This window comes from Pinus tabuliformis, chromosome 1_1 (genome assembly GCF_031772625.1).
Source record: "Pinus tabuliformis cultivar Carrire ecotype Pingquan chromosome 1_1, CPIR1, whole genome shotgun sequence".
Taxonomy (NCBI): Eukaryota; Viridiplantae; Streptophyta; class Pinopsida; order Pinales; family Pinaceae; genus Pinus; species Pinus tabuliformis.
The window spans coordinates 603061501-603076090 of NC_142297.1; the positions used below are offsets into that span (position 1 = coordinate 603061501).

General features: G+C 40.7%; 1 pseudogene; it reads left to right on the forward strand.

Moving 5' to 3' along the window:
- The first annotated feature begins 72 nt into the window (after positions 1–72).
- On the forward strand, positions 73–10340 carry LOC149214722 (small heat shock protein, chloroplastic-like; annotated as a pseudogene).
- The last annotated feature ends 4250 nt before the right edge of the window (positions 10341–14590 follow it).

Sequence of the window (14590 nt, forward strand, 5' to 3'; positions counted from 1 at the left end):
TACCTTTGTGTTCCCAAGGAAGAAAGAAGGTTTTGTGCCATTGCTGCTCACCAGCTGCATTAAAGAAGAAGAATGGCCGAGAACAAGAAGGACGTGCCTCGAGCAGGTAAGTGCATTAAAAGGAGTATGGTTTCTTGTGTATTCCACTGCGTCCAACTCCTGCAGGTCAACAAAGTACCAGAAAAGGCCAGTTTTGTCAGCAGACTGTATCAGAGGTCCATAACATTTTGCAGTTGGTGGCCATTTTTGACCCCTTCATGCATAATCTAGTAGATATAAAGTTTTGTTTTTCAGTTTTGTAACAGAGAGAGTGTGAGAGCGGATGAGAGTTAGAGCACAACAGTGCAGAACACAGCAGCGTAAAGAAAAGAGAACACATCAGTGTTGTTGTAATCCCTCTGATAGAGGAAGACAAATATTTTGTAATAGCAGTCTTTTAAATGAATACAAGCCTTTTATGTTTGTGTTGTTGAAAACCCCGTTCTCCTGCAAAACAATTTTTTTTGTTTCCGCTGTGTTAAAGATCCTATGCCAGAAAACAGAGCGTCGTTCTCTGTTCAGTTTTTTTTTGTTTTTGGAATTTTAGCAAAAAAATTCCCAACAACTGGTATCAGAGCACTGTTCTCTGGTCTTTTGTGTTTGAAATTACCAGAAATTTCCAATAGTCCTCCAATCTGCAGAGACTCCCACACTCTATCGGGAAATTAATGGGCCTCCAAACCCTTAACTTGCTTATGTGCTCCATATTGCAGACGCTCCCTGACTCAGTCGGTAACCTGAAGGGCCTTCAAAGTCTTTGGCTGGCCGGGTGCTCCAGTTTGCAGACGCTCCCAAACTCAGTCGGGAACCTAACGGGCTGTTGTAGGGAAAAGTATCTGACTCGGATGACCCTAACCCACTCTAAGGGTGACAGTTCCTTAGCAACAACTGTAAAACAAACTACTGAAGGTTTACTTCTTTATGAAAGCAAAAGAGAATGGAGAAAGCACTAACCGTTGCCTTGCGCTTAATGTCGAATCCAAACTCTCCTCTTTGGCCGCTTGCTCCTAGCTCTTTGTCCTTCTGCTCGCCCAGCTGCAATGAGATCCTGCAAAACAACAAAGAAGGAAACTACAAGAGGCATGCAATCATAACTGGTTCATGGATTAGTGTAAACCAAACATGCAATCATCACAATATATAATTGAAACAAGAGCACATAGAAGAACCTCAATAGCTTTTATTAATGAAGAAATAAAGGTTCTGAGAGTATTACAACCATTGCAGGCTCCAACCCAGCAACACCTCCCAGCAGAAAGAATTGCTCTTCTTCACCTCTCTCAAACAATCACCCAATAACTCAAGAATGAAACCAACAGCATATCATTACTTTGCACAAAATTCCAGCCTCCTGAGCTCATAGGAGAGAGCTCAATATATAGATGAATTGAGAAAGGATGAGTCAGCTTGCAACTGATGTGTAGCTGCCTTGTGTCCTCTCTCTCTTCAGTTAATCTTTAGTTGATCTTCAGTTCTTGAGTCCACTTGGTGAACCTTGCTTCCACTTGGAGAAACAAAGCCTCTGACTCATCACAAGGCGAAATACCTGATCCAAGTGTCATTTTTGGAAGATTCCAAAGCAATGACTCACTGTGCCACATGTCCAAACTCGCCCAACGCAGGTGGGCTTTGTTCTACCTGCTTTGCAACGCAGGTACACCATGGAGCAGTTGTGTTTCAGCGCAGAAGCCTAGTGGAGCACCTGCTTTGATTTCAGGATTGCTTGTTTTTGAGTGTTTTCAGGTGGAGAACTGATCTGAGAGCTGTTGGTTTGCTGACCTTGTTCCTCTAGGGGTAGGAACATCATGTTTAGGGAACTTTGGATCCCTTGGATTATTGACAATTCATGCTTTTGCTGTAAGGCACAAAATTGTCTATAACAGATGCCCCCTAAAGTATGAGGTCGTTTATCGGGTGAAATGCTTTATTGAGAGGATCCGAAGTTCATTCAATCTGTTGAGAAGTGTCCTGTAATAAGATACAATACAATACATTATTTTTCATACATTTTTCATGATCTAGCTGAGGCGGGCATTCCCATGCTCAGCTTTATAAATACATTTTGGTACATAGGACAGACGATCGTCTGATGGTAGACTGATAATTCTCTGCCGAATTTATCATCCTTTGAAAAGGATGATCATCTGCTGCAATGATGTACATATCAAATGTCTTTATGTCCTGAATATATATCGCAGCCCGGATGGATGAAACTAGATCCGGGGTCTTCAATCTCTTCCGATCTTCACTCGATGTACAAGTCGATCCATGTGAGAATTTCTTGAAGTCGAACATGGAAAGACATCGCTTGATTACCGGTCAATGATGTAAACCGTTAACAAGCGCGAGAGGAATCACCGATAACGATGATGACCCTCAAGGTACGGCAGTACAATCTACATGGTGGGAATAAAGGACTTGGCGTCGACCACCATGCAAAATCTTCTGGTCGAAGGTCATTGATGTATACCTGTCGCCGGAAGTGAGAAACTTGCCATTGAGGCATGCAAGCTTCAAAGTACTGAGGGGGGTGTTCCTAGATCAACTCCTTGGATAATGAGCTGATGTCAACAAGGAGCGATCCGTCAAAGGAGGGCCTTAATGAATCCCACATCAATGACACGGAACGGAGCTAGTGATTGTGATGAGGTGAAAACAAACTGTGATGTATGATTCAGGGTGGCGGTCATGAAGTGGATGAAGGATAATGTATGGCAGTTGGTGGAACACGGTTGACTCTTTACAGAACCACATCTCTTGAACATATAACGACACTGATGTGATGGATTGGTAGCATTACCCCAATTGTGGATGGTGTGGCGAGGACCATGGTTCTGTGACCGGTGAATGAAACAACCCAACCCGATGCGGTACGGAGGACAAAGTGTCATGTTCAAGAGCGACTTGCTACCATTAATGCTGTGAGGTTCTCCCAATTTTTCCCCAGTCATTGCTGACCAGTACCTCTTTATTTTTGTCAAGCTTGAGGAGGATAACATATGCTTGTTCTATAACCTGCCCTTCGGGCAAGCCCATCGCTATGTTTTAACGAGCCTAGCGATAGGGAAACTCGTTCTCGTCTAAAGACAAGTTTGTCGCTATTTAATCATTTTAACGAGTCTAACGACAAGGAAAACTCGGTCCTTTTCATTTTTAGAGAGTCTGAAAAGGTACGAAAAGTTAACTCCAAAATTCCTTTTTCGTCATCTAATCCCTTAAGTCCGAAAAAGTATAAAACAATACAGAAGGGATGAATTTTCGGTTGCTTTAACGAGCCGAACAAAACAAGCGCTCAATCTTTTTGTGCAATAATCCCTCAGGTCCAAAAAGATTAAAATCTAGAGGAGGGATAGCTTTCCGGTCGCTTTAACGAGCTGGAAGGCCAAAACTCGGCAAACTTTTCATATTTTACGAGTCAGTGAAAAGAGCTCAAAGAAGACTCGTCTTTTGAGGAACGAGTGATGAACAGGGATAGCAGCAGATTCCAGGTACAGGTTGGAATTCTCCAATCACGGCAGTGTCACAAGGATGGCTAAATGAAATCACTCTTCGCAGCTGTTCCTCAAAATGGGTAAACAAACATATGGAGGTGAACGATTGGCCAAATTAACAGATGGAGGTGATGGCATATAAACACGACCAAGGGCTTTTAATATGGCTTTCAAAGGTTACATTTCTCGAGGTTGTTTACCGGTTCATTTTTTCTGGATGAGCTTGAACTGCTAGGGAAAGATTGCTCACAATTTATGTTTATTTTTTAACGAGCATGAACTCTACACAAAAACTGCTCGATTCTTGCGTTTATTTTTTAACGAGCATGAACATTGCTAAAACTGCTCGATTATACCAGTCTTAATACAAGGAATGCCTTAGGTGAGATAATCTTATTTAAGGAGCGATACCTCACTAATTACTCCAATTTGGCAGGTTTTAACTTTTGCCCTTCATCCTTTCTTTATGCAAGCTGGAAACGGCTAATCCTACGAGTTTAACGGGTTAGACCTGCAGGTTTAAAGGGAGGACCTAAAAATTTAAAAAATAAATAGTCGTCCCGTGCTTGCACTCCAAAAGGTTTGCATGCCCCCAGGTATAAAGTATAATTTCGAGATTCTGCCATCTCTTACTTATTATCCGAAAAATGGTCTTGTTTGCTGCCACAAACTAAACTCTCTTTTCGGCGATGTCTATCATTAGGTTGCTAAGGATGGTGACTACTTGTTGCAGCAATTTCATCTCTTTCTTTGAAGACTGCCCCTACTTATCCTTCAAAACAGCTTGTTTTAATGGGTGAGGCTTGACATTCAAAGATGGTGGCTTCTTGCTGCCACAAATAGACCCCCTCCTTAGGAGAGCCCACTTCTTTAGACAAAGGGAGCGATTCTTCCGCTTCAACATAACTTTGACAAAAGAATTTTATCCTAGAACAACCCTCTCTTCCTCTGCCGGACGGGGTACGGACTAGTCCATCCTTCTGTGGAAATTAACTTTATACCTAAGGTTTTCTCTGCCCGAGGCAGGCCAGGGTGCATGCCCCTGGGTCCCAGTTCTTTTCTTTCCGAATTACTCGCATTCATCGGGAAGTAGAACTGGGGGCGGTGGCATTCCTTGAGCGAATAAACCGTTAAGGGATGGTATTTGACTATTTGCAATGCGTGATCCTGGAAATGAAAGTTGGTCTACGAGCTGGACCATTCTTCCTTCGTGCGGAAAACACATGACTCTAAAGAGTGAGGACACTATTGCCTCCATGCAATATATATAGTCTCATCCAAGGAGTAAGTTATATGCCAAGGGTCCCTAGACGACCATGATGTTCATGCGAACTGTCTTCCCTTTCAATGTAACCGGAACATTGGGGAGAATCCCTAACGGGTGACTGGTTCCTTTATCAAAACCTGATAGATTTCTCATCTCAGGTAAAAGCGCCGGGCAACCCAGTGCTTTCCAAGCAACAGAGGAAAGGATACTCACAGATGCCCCTTCATCAATGATAGTTCCAGCCATCACCATTCTGTAGATTTGGACTATGATTCTGAATGGGATACTGGCTGGTAACCGGGGTCTGCCTAGTCGATTCCAATCAAAGGATACAACTAGGTTGCTTGGTGGTGGGACCGAATATACGGCCAGATACGACCCTGACGATGTTCCTTCCTGCGATAAAGGAATGGGCGCATTGCCCTGATGCTCATCAGAGTCTGTGTTGATGAAAAGAATATGGACGGTGTCATCCTTATCCTCTTCAGTGAGGGTGTCATTTGAAGATGGCTCTTCAATGACGGAGTCATTGGATGATGAAACCTCTGAAGGAAGAACCGGGTCAACTGCCGTTTCGACCTTTAGACTTTCGTCTGGTCTGGATTCAGTAGGTTCATTCTCAATGACCGACACTTCAGCTGACCACTTGAGCGGGTCAGCTGGATTTTCAACTATCGAGGGATTAGGCGCGAGTTTTTGGTATCCAGGAGGAAGTCGTAACGGTGAAACCGGACGATCTTCTAAAACTCTCTTTGCCTCATCTAAGAATGGACATCGGTGGATGGCATGCTCGCCTTCACACAATATACAGGGTGATCTTGGTCTCCCTCTTCGTCCTTCACTCTCGTTAGTTGACGGACTGCAATCAACATGACTGCCAGAGGTTGATGTTACCGGATTGTGCAATCTTGGGGACCAGTCCCTTAGTATCCGGGGAATACAAGGACAATCATGATTGAAGTGGGCCCCTTCGCAAATGACACATGGCGATTTAGGCCCGGTCGGTGCAGTGTGTGGGTTTTTGTCAGCTGTCTTTTGCTTGCCCCCAGTCGCCTTCGCCATAGGCTCCTTCTGCTTCTTTTCTCTCTTCTTGCTTTCCTTCTTCTCCCTGGGAGGCTGACTTTTGCCGGCTCTACCTTGTAAAGATGAAGGATCAGAGGAAGAATTATAAGAAGTGGAAGGCTGGTGGGCAGCTCTAGACTGTTCTGACTGTTGATTCGACTGCTCAGGATTAGTGGCGATCTGGACTACATTAGTTGAAAAGAGCCATACAGGTAGGCCGATTGTCAATCCTGGAACTGACAATGTTGCCATATGAGGCGCACCAACCTCTCCCCAAGAGGAGAAGGGATTTGGACTTCCGCCAAGGTTGCCTCCTTGGTTGGTGGGCTCCATACTTTTCAACTGAAAGATCAACGTGGGAATAACAGGTGATTATGTTCCGCTTAAAATAAATTTTATTAACGACGCTTTTAGACACAAACTTGCTTTTTCATGTTTTAAGAGTCGAGAAAAAGCTAAAGATGACTCTAGTCGCCTTCAATGTTTTAACGAGCCCGAAGTGACAAATGCTCGGATGGACTTTTTCAGTTATAGAGTTTGAAAAAGGCCAAAAGAAACTGCTCTGGAGTTCTAGGCAGAGGGTGTGCCAAACTTTTCGCGAAACCACAGAATACGTTTTACGGTACGGGTGGTCGATCTTCGTGAATGCTGTGTTCACTGCATCGCGATCAGTAGGGCGGTCGACACGGCTTCCTATGGATAAAGGATAATTGCCTATAGGGGTCTCCCAATATATACGCGACGGTACGTGGGAGCACAAGTCCGTATTAGTGCCACCGACTCTCAGGAGGAATCACCCACCTTCGTAGAGATCGACAGTCACTATGTTTAACGACGCCGGAACATGTCTCTACCTAGACCTCTATGTGTTTGCGTTATGTTACAAAGCGTTGTTATGTAAATTGGATTTATTTTAATGTTGATCTTGCTTATCAGTTTGCCTTTAAGGATCACCACGAGATGTATATAACAAATTCCTGAATGCAGTCTAAGATGAGAAGCAAACTTTTCAATCTTTCAACTTTGAAAACCTTAACTACTGAGGGAAAAGAAAGGCAAATCTTTTCACACAGATCATAGAGCACACACTAAAATGCAAATTTTTCCTAAATCGTCAAGCACACAGTCAAATGCAAAATGCACAATGCATGTATTTTCTTTTCCCTTTCTTAATGTGGATGGATACAAAAAGAAAGTGGTTATATAACTTTGATTTCGATTTAAAGCGACAGTAAACAAGTTTGTCCAAAATCAAAAGACACCTTAAGATTTACTTGCTTAATCACTGGAAATACATGAAATCAAACCATACTGACGAAAGTAAAATGACTAATCAGCTATGGACAGCAAACAAGCTAACTCTTTAGACCAGCAAAACGCCTAACACAGGTTCAGATCTAAGAGACCAAAAGCATGACTAGTTTACTTTTCGTTATGGGAAATTGTAAATGAGAAAGAAATACAAAGAACAAGTACAATTTCGTTATATAACAGAGGCAGAATGATGGCAAGTAATATTGGTTTCAAAACAGGCACAAGACTGACACCTAGCAGCAAAACTAAGTGAAAACAGGCAAGAGAAAGGAGGAAACCCCAAAATGCACTAAGAAAATTTGGGCCAACGCAGGCTCTGCACAGCCAAACTGGCTCTCAGCGCAGGTGGTCCCTTCGGGACCTGCGTTGCAAAGCAGGTAGCCTGTGTACTACCTGCTTTGGAAAACGAGAATTGCGTTTTCACAGTTTCTGGGTCATAATTTTCTCAAAAATGCACGGTTTTTGCTCAAATCAGAAGCAATCAGTCAAGCACACTCAAAGGGATGATTTAGAAGGTGCAAAGCTATCACTAAGAGCTTACAAGGATCTTTGTAGATCAGCTCTTCCAATCATGAATCTGCTCAGAAAATGAGCAAGAGTAGCTGCCCTCTACTTCGCTTTTGATATAGTCAAAAGCTTTTCGATTTGGTACTCTTTTGTTCAGGAAATGAATAGCAAAATACTACAAACACAATCAAATGGATACGGTCCCCAGCGGAGTCGCCAGTTTGTTGTAGGGAAAAGTATCCGACTCGGATGACCCTAACCCACTCTAAGGGTGACAGTTCCTTAGCAACAACTGTAAAACAAACTACTGAAGGTTTACTTCTTTATGAAAGCAAAAGAGAATGGAGAAAGCACTAACCGTTGCCTTTCGCTTAATGTCGAATCCAAACTCTCCTCTTTGGCCGCTTGCTCCTAGCTCTTTGTCCTTCTGCTCGCCCAGCTGCAATGAGATCCTGCAAAACAACAAAGAAGGAAACTACAAGAGGCATGCAATCATAACTGGTTCATGGATTAGTGTAAACCAAACATGCAATCATCACAATATATAATTGAAACAAGAGCACATAGAAGAACCTCAATAGCTTTTATTAATGAAGAAATAAAGGTTCTGAGAGTATTACAACCATTGCAGGCTCCAACCTAGCAACACCTCCCAGCAGAAAGAATTGCTCTTCTTCACCTCTCTCAAACAATCACCCAATAACTCAAGAATGAAACCAACAGCATATCATTACTTTGCACAAAATTCCAGCCTCCTGAGCTCATAGGAGAGAGCTCAATATATAGATGAATTGAGAAAGGATGAGTCAGCTTGAAACTGATGTGTAGCTGCCTTGTGTCCTCTCTCTCTTCAGTTAATCTTTAGTTGATCTTCAGTTCTTGAGTCCACTTGGTGAACCTTGCTTCCACTTGGAGAAACAAAGCCTCTGACTCATCACAAGGCGAAATACCTGATCCAAGTGTCATTTTTGGAAGATTCCAAAGCAATGACTCACTATGCCACATGTCCAAACTCGCCCAACGCAGGTGGGCTTTGTTATACCTGCTTTGCAACGCAGGTACACCATGGAGCAGTTGTGTTTCAACGCAGAAGCCTAGTGGAGCACCTGCTTTGATTTCAGGATTGCTTGTTTTTGAGTGTTTTCAGGTGGAGAACTGATCTGAGACCTGTTGGTTTGCTGACCTTGTTCCTCTAGGGGTAGGAACATCATGTTTAGGGAACTTTTGATCCCTTGGATTATCGACAATTCATGCTTGTTGCTGTAAGGCACAAAATTGTCTATAACACGGGCCTCCAAATTTTTAACTTGGCCGGGTGCTCCAAACTACAGACGCTCCCAAAGTCGGTCGGGAACCTGAGGCGCCTCCAAAGTCTTGGCTTGGCGGCGTGCCCCAATCTGCAGATATTGGCAGACTCGATCGGGAACCTGAGGCGCCTCCAAAGTCTTGACTTGGAATGGTGCTCTAGTTTGCAAACGCTCCCAGAGTCGTTCGGGAGCCTGAAGGGCCTCCAAAATCTTTACTTAGCCAGGTGTTCCAATCTGTAGAGGCTCCCAGACTCGGTAGGGAACCTGACAAACCTTAAAACTCTTTACTTGTTCGATTGCTTCAATCTGCGGAGTATCCCAGAGTCTGTGGGGAATCTGACAGGCCTCCAAAGACTTGACTTGACTGGTTGCTTCAATCTCTTGACGCTCCCAAACTCAGTGGGTAACCTTACGGGCCTCCAAAGTCTTTGTTAGAGGTCGTGCTCCACTCTGCAGACGCTGGTCCCAATCTCGATTGGGAACTTAACGGGTGTGAGAGTGTCTTGAAATCTGCGGGTGTTCCAATTCAGAGATGTTACCCAATATTGAACATTTGAGCTCGTTGGAGATGCTATAAGGGTCTGTGTCCCAAAGTGCATTGGAATGCAGGAGTAATGGAATAACTGCGCCAACCAGTGGGAAGAGGCTACCGGGAAGAGTAAGCTACAGCGAAATACAGGCCTGAGGACGATTCATCGATTCAGAATGACAAACAATACTGCCAGGCTTCTGAAATGCGTAGCGGGGGTTTGTATAATATGTTTATGGGTGAGCATTGTAAAACTCCTTCGAATTTCGTCCTTGTTTGGTTTATTATGTCACTATTAAGGTTTAAACCCTTCTTTTATTTTGCCATGTAACAAATCCATTTTATCGTCTGAGAGCTTGGGGTTTGGCCTTAATCAGCGCTTCAATAATCCTTTCCTTGGTGTGTCTCGCAGAACAGGGGATGCCGTGAGGGGTGGGCTGCGAAAGCCTTGGGATGCAGTGGAAGAGAAGGAAGCTCTGTATGTGTGGGTAGACATGCGGGGATTGGGAAAAGAAGACGTCAAAGTTTATGTGGAGGAGAACACGCTGGTGATAAAGGGGGAATCGCTCTTAGACATAGACTTGAACGGCGATAGATGGAATTACAGCTGCCGGATTGAACTTCCTCCAAAAGTGTACAAGCTGGACTAGATCAAAGCCCAGATGAAGAATGGTGTTCCCAAGTTTACAGAGGAGGAAATCAAGAATGTGAGTAGGGTTTTTGTATGCACAAGTGCAACAGTGGAGGTTTTTCCTTTTTGTATTTTCATTGTGATGATGTTCTCTCCGGTTTAATCACAATACAATGGCGCAGAGCGTAAAACTTGGAAGCTAAGACAGTTTCAAAGTGGTTCTTATATTTTCAATCTTAAAAAGGTATCGATGCATCTAGATTCTAAATTCTCTTAGATTTTGGTTTTCCAAAGATTTTGATTCCAAACATTGTTATAATCAAAATTTCTATAAATTTTCATGTTCAGACTCCAATTTAGATGAATGAATAAAATCTCTATTGATTTTCGTTTTCAGACACACCAACCAATTTAGATGAATGGAATATGGAGGGTGATCAAGATAAGTTCCTCACACATGTTTTGGTTTGACATTTTATAAAGTGAGACAACTTGAATAACACAACAACATTGCACACATTGAATATAATCATTTATATGCATTGTGAATATAATCGTTTATAGAGAACATAAAAGATGACAGCCATTTAGAGAGGTGGATTGAAAGAGTTGAGCTATAGGTATGAAAGAGGACAGTCAGGAATGGATTTTATTATTATTATTTATAAAAATAATACAATTTTATATACGAAAAATATTGTGGTTAGAGGTATTATCTAATTTAGAATGGTAAATATGTTGTAATGTGATATTTTGACTCGATTAAGATACATAAAAATAAAAATAAAATAAATACATATAATTAATAATTATAATTAATTATATTTAAATGGATTTTTTTATATGGAATGATAAAATTATTATTGCTTCCAAAAATGTTCTTCTGTTAGTGTGGTAAAGATGTTGTAATGTCTTGTTCACATTTTCAATTAGTCAAAATAAAATAAAAATAAAAAAAAAATTAAAATTAAAATTAAAAAAAAAATAATAATAATAATAATGATTATATTTATTGCAACCTAGTATGATCCACATGTTGTAATGTTTAATATTTTGACTTGGGTCAAATTACATAAAAATAAAAATAAAAGAAATACATAAAATTAATAATTATAATTAATTATTAGTCAAGATTCATCTTAACTAGGGATCTACCAAGCTCCACGAGGGATCAAATCTCTTTTATGAAAGTATTGAAAGAGGTGATATATCATGTATCAGGAATGAACTTCTTCTACATGGAATGATAAGACAATTTTATATAAGAAAAATCATTATTGCTTCCAAAGGTGTTCTTCTGTCACTGTGGTAGAGATGTTGTAATGTCTTGCTAATATTTTGACTCAGTCAAAATAAAATAAAAGTAAAATTTAAATTTAAATTAAAAAAATAAAATAATCATTATATTCATTGTCTGTAATTTCTGAGGCAGAGTCTGTCTATTGCCAGGTAGCCTCCAGTAATACTTGTTCCTTGTGAACGGTATAAAGCCCGGTAAAAGCGTAGACGGTCGACCTCTGTAAAGAAATTTCTCATATGTAAATTCAGCATCCATATAATAAAATTCCAGTTCATGTTCATGATTCCGCAATCTTGCTGTTCTTATTATCGGCAAAAGGTCCTGTAGAGAGATGATATGAGAGCCAAGTATTGTTTGAGTTGATATTTTGCTGTGAGATATTGTTTGAGTGAAAAAAGTCGCTTGATTCCTGAATAGCGTTCGAGCTCGTTGTTGCCAGAGTTGGCGTTGGAGAGCGTTGAAGACGTTGGATGAGAATTTGCCGCAATTTCTCTTTCAAAAGAAGACCGCAATTCTTCTCATCATTTTCTGCAAGACTTTTGAACGGGTATTTATCTATTCTAAAATGGATGCTCCTAGACATTCTTCAGCTGAATCTTCTGAGTCTATTTTTGGATCTAAGCACTTTAGAACTATGAAAGATGAAGAAAAATCAAAATCTGCATTAGAAGGGTTATGTAGATCTGAATCTACTTCTGGTAATTCTGCTATCATAGAACAAGAAGAAACAGATCCCTCTGTTAACTGGAAACTTCCACCAGTTTCTCCGCATGATGTATACATAAATTTATCCTCTTTTAATTTCTGTGCCCTTAGTCAGATCAAAATCAAAGAAAAGTCCATTAAAGCAGATTTAACTTTGAATGCTATGTTAACTATTTCTCTTCTTGAAGCCAAACATATCAAATCAGCTCTCAAAGCTGGTTACCAGTATGTCCACCTGGGGATGGTAAGGATAGGACTGAATGCACTACATAGAAAAGGACAAAAAGCTTATGTGTTCTCAGCCCTATTTGATAATCGATGGACCACATTCACACAGGCCATGATAGGTGGTATTGAAACAAGCCTTGCTGAAGGCCCTGTACAGTATGATGTCTTTCCAGATTTCTCTGTTGCACTTGACGACCCAAATGTCCTGCAATGCCTAACCTTAGGTATCCAGACTGCCGGGTATGAAAATTTCAAAAGAAAATCAAAAAATTTGGCCATTTTTTATATTAATTGTGTTAGGTTTTATAATACAACAATCCCTGCTGTTTTACATACCCCTGATAAAGATGAAGGTCAAGTCACTCTTATCCAGTATGATTCATCTTGTAATCCTGTAGCACCAGTCTATGTTTCCAGAAATGATTTATGTCCTCCTGATGATTGGGTAACCAATTGGGTTAAACCCACAAAGAAACCTGTTGCTGCTGCACAATCAATAATAACAGAGATAGATGGAAAGGTTACCACACGATTTCCCAGAATTAACACATTTCAGCATGAAGGACCTTCTACTTCTATCTCTGCAATTCCTACTACAATCAGTCAGTTACATCCTAGTCAGTCTTCTGCACCTCCACAGTTTGTAATAGACCAAGCAGTGTATGATTCTATCAGAAGAATGTTTTCACAGCCGAGCCCATCTCAGCCTTTTAGTTCAGTCTGTGATCATCCGCACTGTTCCAAGACTTTCTGTCAATTTTCTTCAGGACCACCAACTCCACATGGGGAGTCATCAGACCGTCATAGGATAAACATGATCAGATTTACTCCTTCGTCTGACTCTTCTGAAGAAAGTTACAAAAAGGTTGTATTTTTCAATCCACAAGAAGAGCTACTTGTACATACTGTATCCAGTTCTTCTACCTATGGTTTAGGTTATGTTGATTCTTCACCTATTCTTGAATACAGAAGAAATCCCATTGATAAAATTCCAAAGCATGTTGAAATTCCTTCTGATTCAGAGATAATTGCCTTTTTAAATATTTTTAAAGGAATCAGTCCATATGATCCTGATGATCAATGGAAAAAGAAAATGTTCAATTGGGATATGTTCACACATGAAAAAGAACATTTGTATTTTGAAGAAGTAATGCTTCTTCCAAGAAATGATCGTCCTGTCTTCAACAGACAGAATGTTGAAAAATGGAAAGAATGGATGAAGGCATAAAATCAATGGATATCATTCTATGAATGGTATTATCCTTCTGCAAATATAATAGAACATTCCTTGATGAAACAATTCAAGAACCAGGCTAAACAGAAAAGAATCAAGGACCCAGAAAAATTTGTAGAAGAAAAGATGAAAGAAAATCCAGTAGTGATTCCTCCTCCTTTGAAAGCACATGTTTTTCAGTCAAAAATTCAGAGTATGCTAAATAAACCAAACATTCCCAGATCTCTGATTGCTGTTCAAATTGAAGGAGAAAAACTACTAAGAAAGATTTGTTCTCAGTTGCAAGTAAACATGATGAGGTCTGGGACCCCAAATAAGCACAAGTGGGAACTCCTTGATGGAAGCCTTTTAGAAACAGACACAGAGTTTCCCCCTTGGAAAAAATTTGTGATAAGAAGTCAAGATGGAAAACTTTACAAATTACTTCCATCTCATGTTGATGATTCTAACTTAGTAACAAGAGATGCTGTGGCTGCTACTAATTGGGCAAATTTAGCTTTATCCAGTCTTGAGAAATTTGTCAGCCTTAAATTTGAAAATATTGAAACTGCTAATTCTGAGATGAAGACCATGCTGGAAAGTATTCTCAGAAAACAAGATTACAATACAACATGTTTGAATAGCAGCATTACAACTTTGGCAGAAAATGACAAGGCTCTTGCTAAGAGTCTTGACAGGATATCTTTACAAATAGGACAGATAGACAAAAAGACCCATGATGCTACTGTAGCTCATGGAAAAGAAATTGTAAAGATCAGTAATTCCCTAGATATTGTAAAAAAACAAGTCTGGGAAGTAACTCAAGGGATAGAATCCTTGAAGAAGAAGCCTAGGGTTGAGGCCTATAAATCTGCAACTATATTTTCAGAACCCAAGACTTCTGTCCCATATTCTATTACTCCTTCTGTGGAAAGCCTTATTAGAACACCCAGCTCTATAACCTTTCCACCGCCTACTTCCTCTCATCCATATTCTC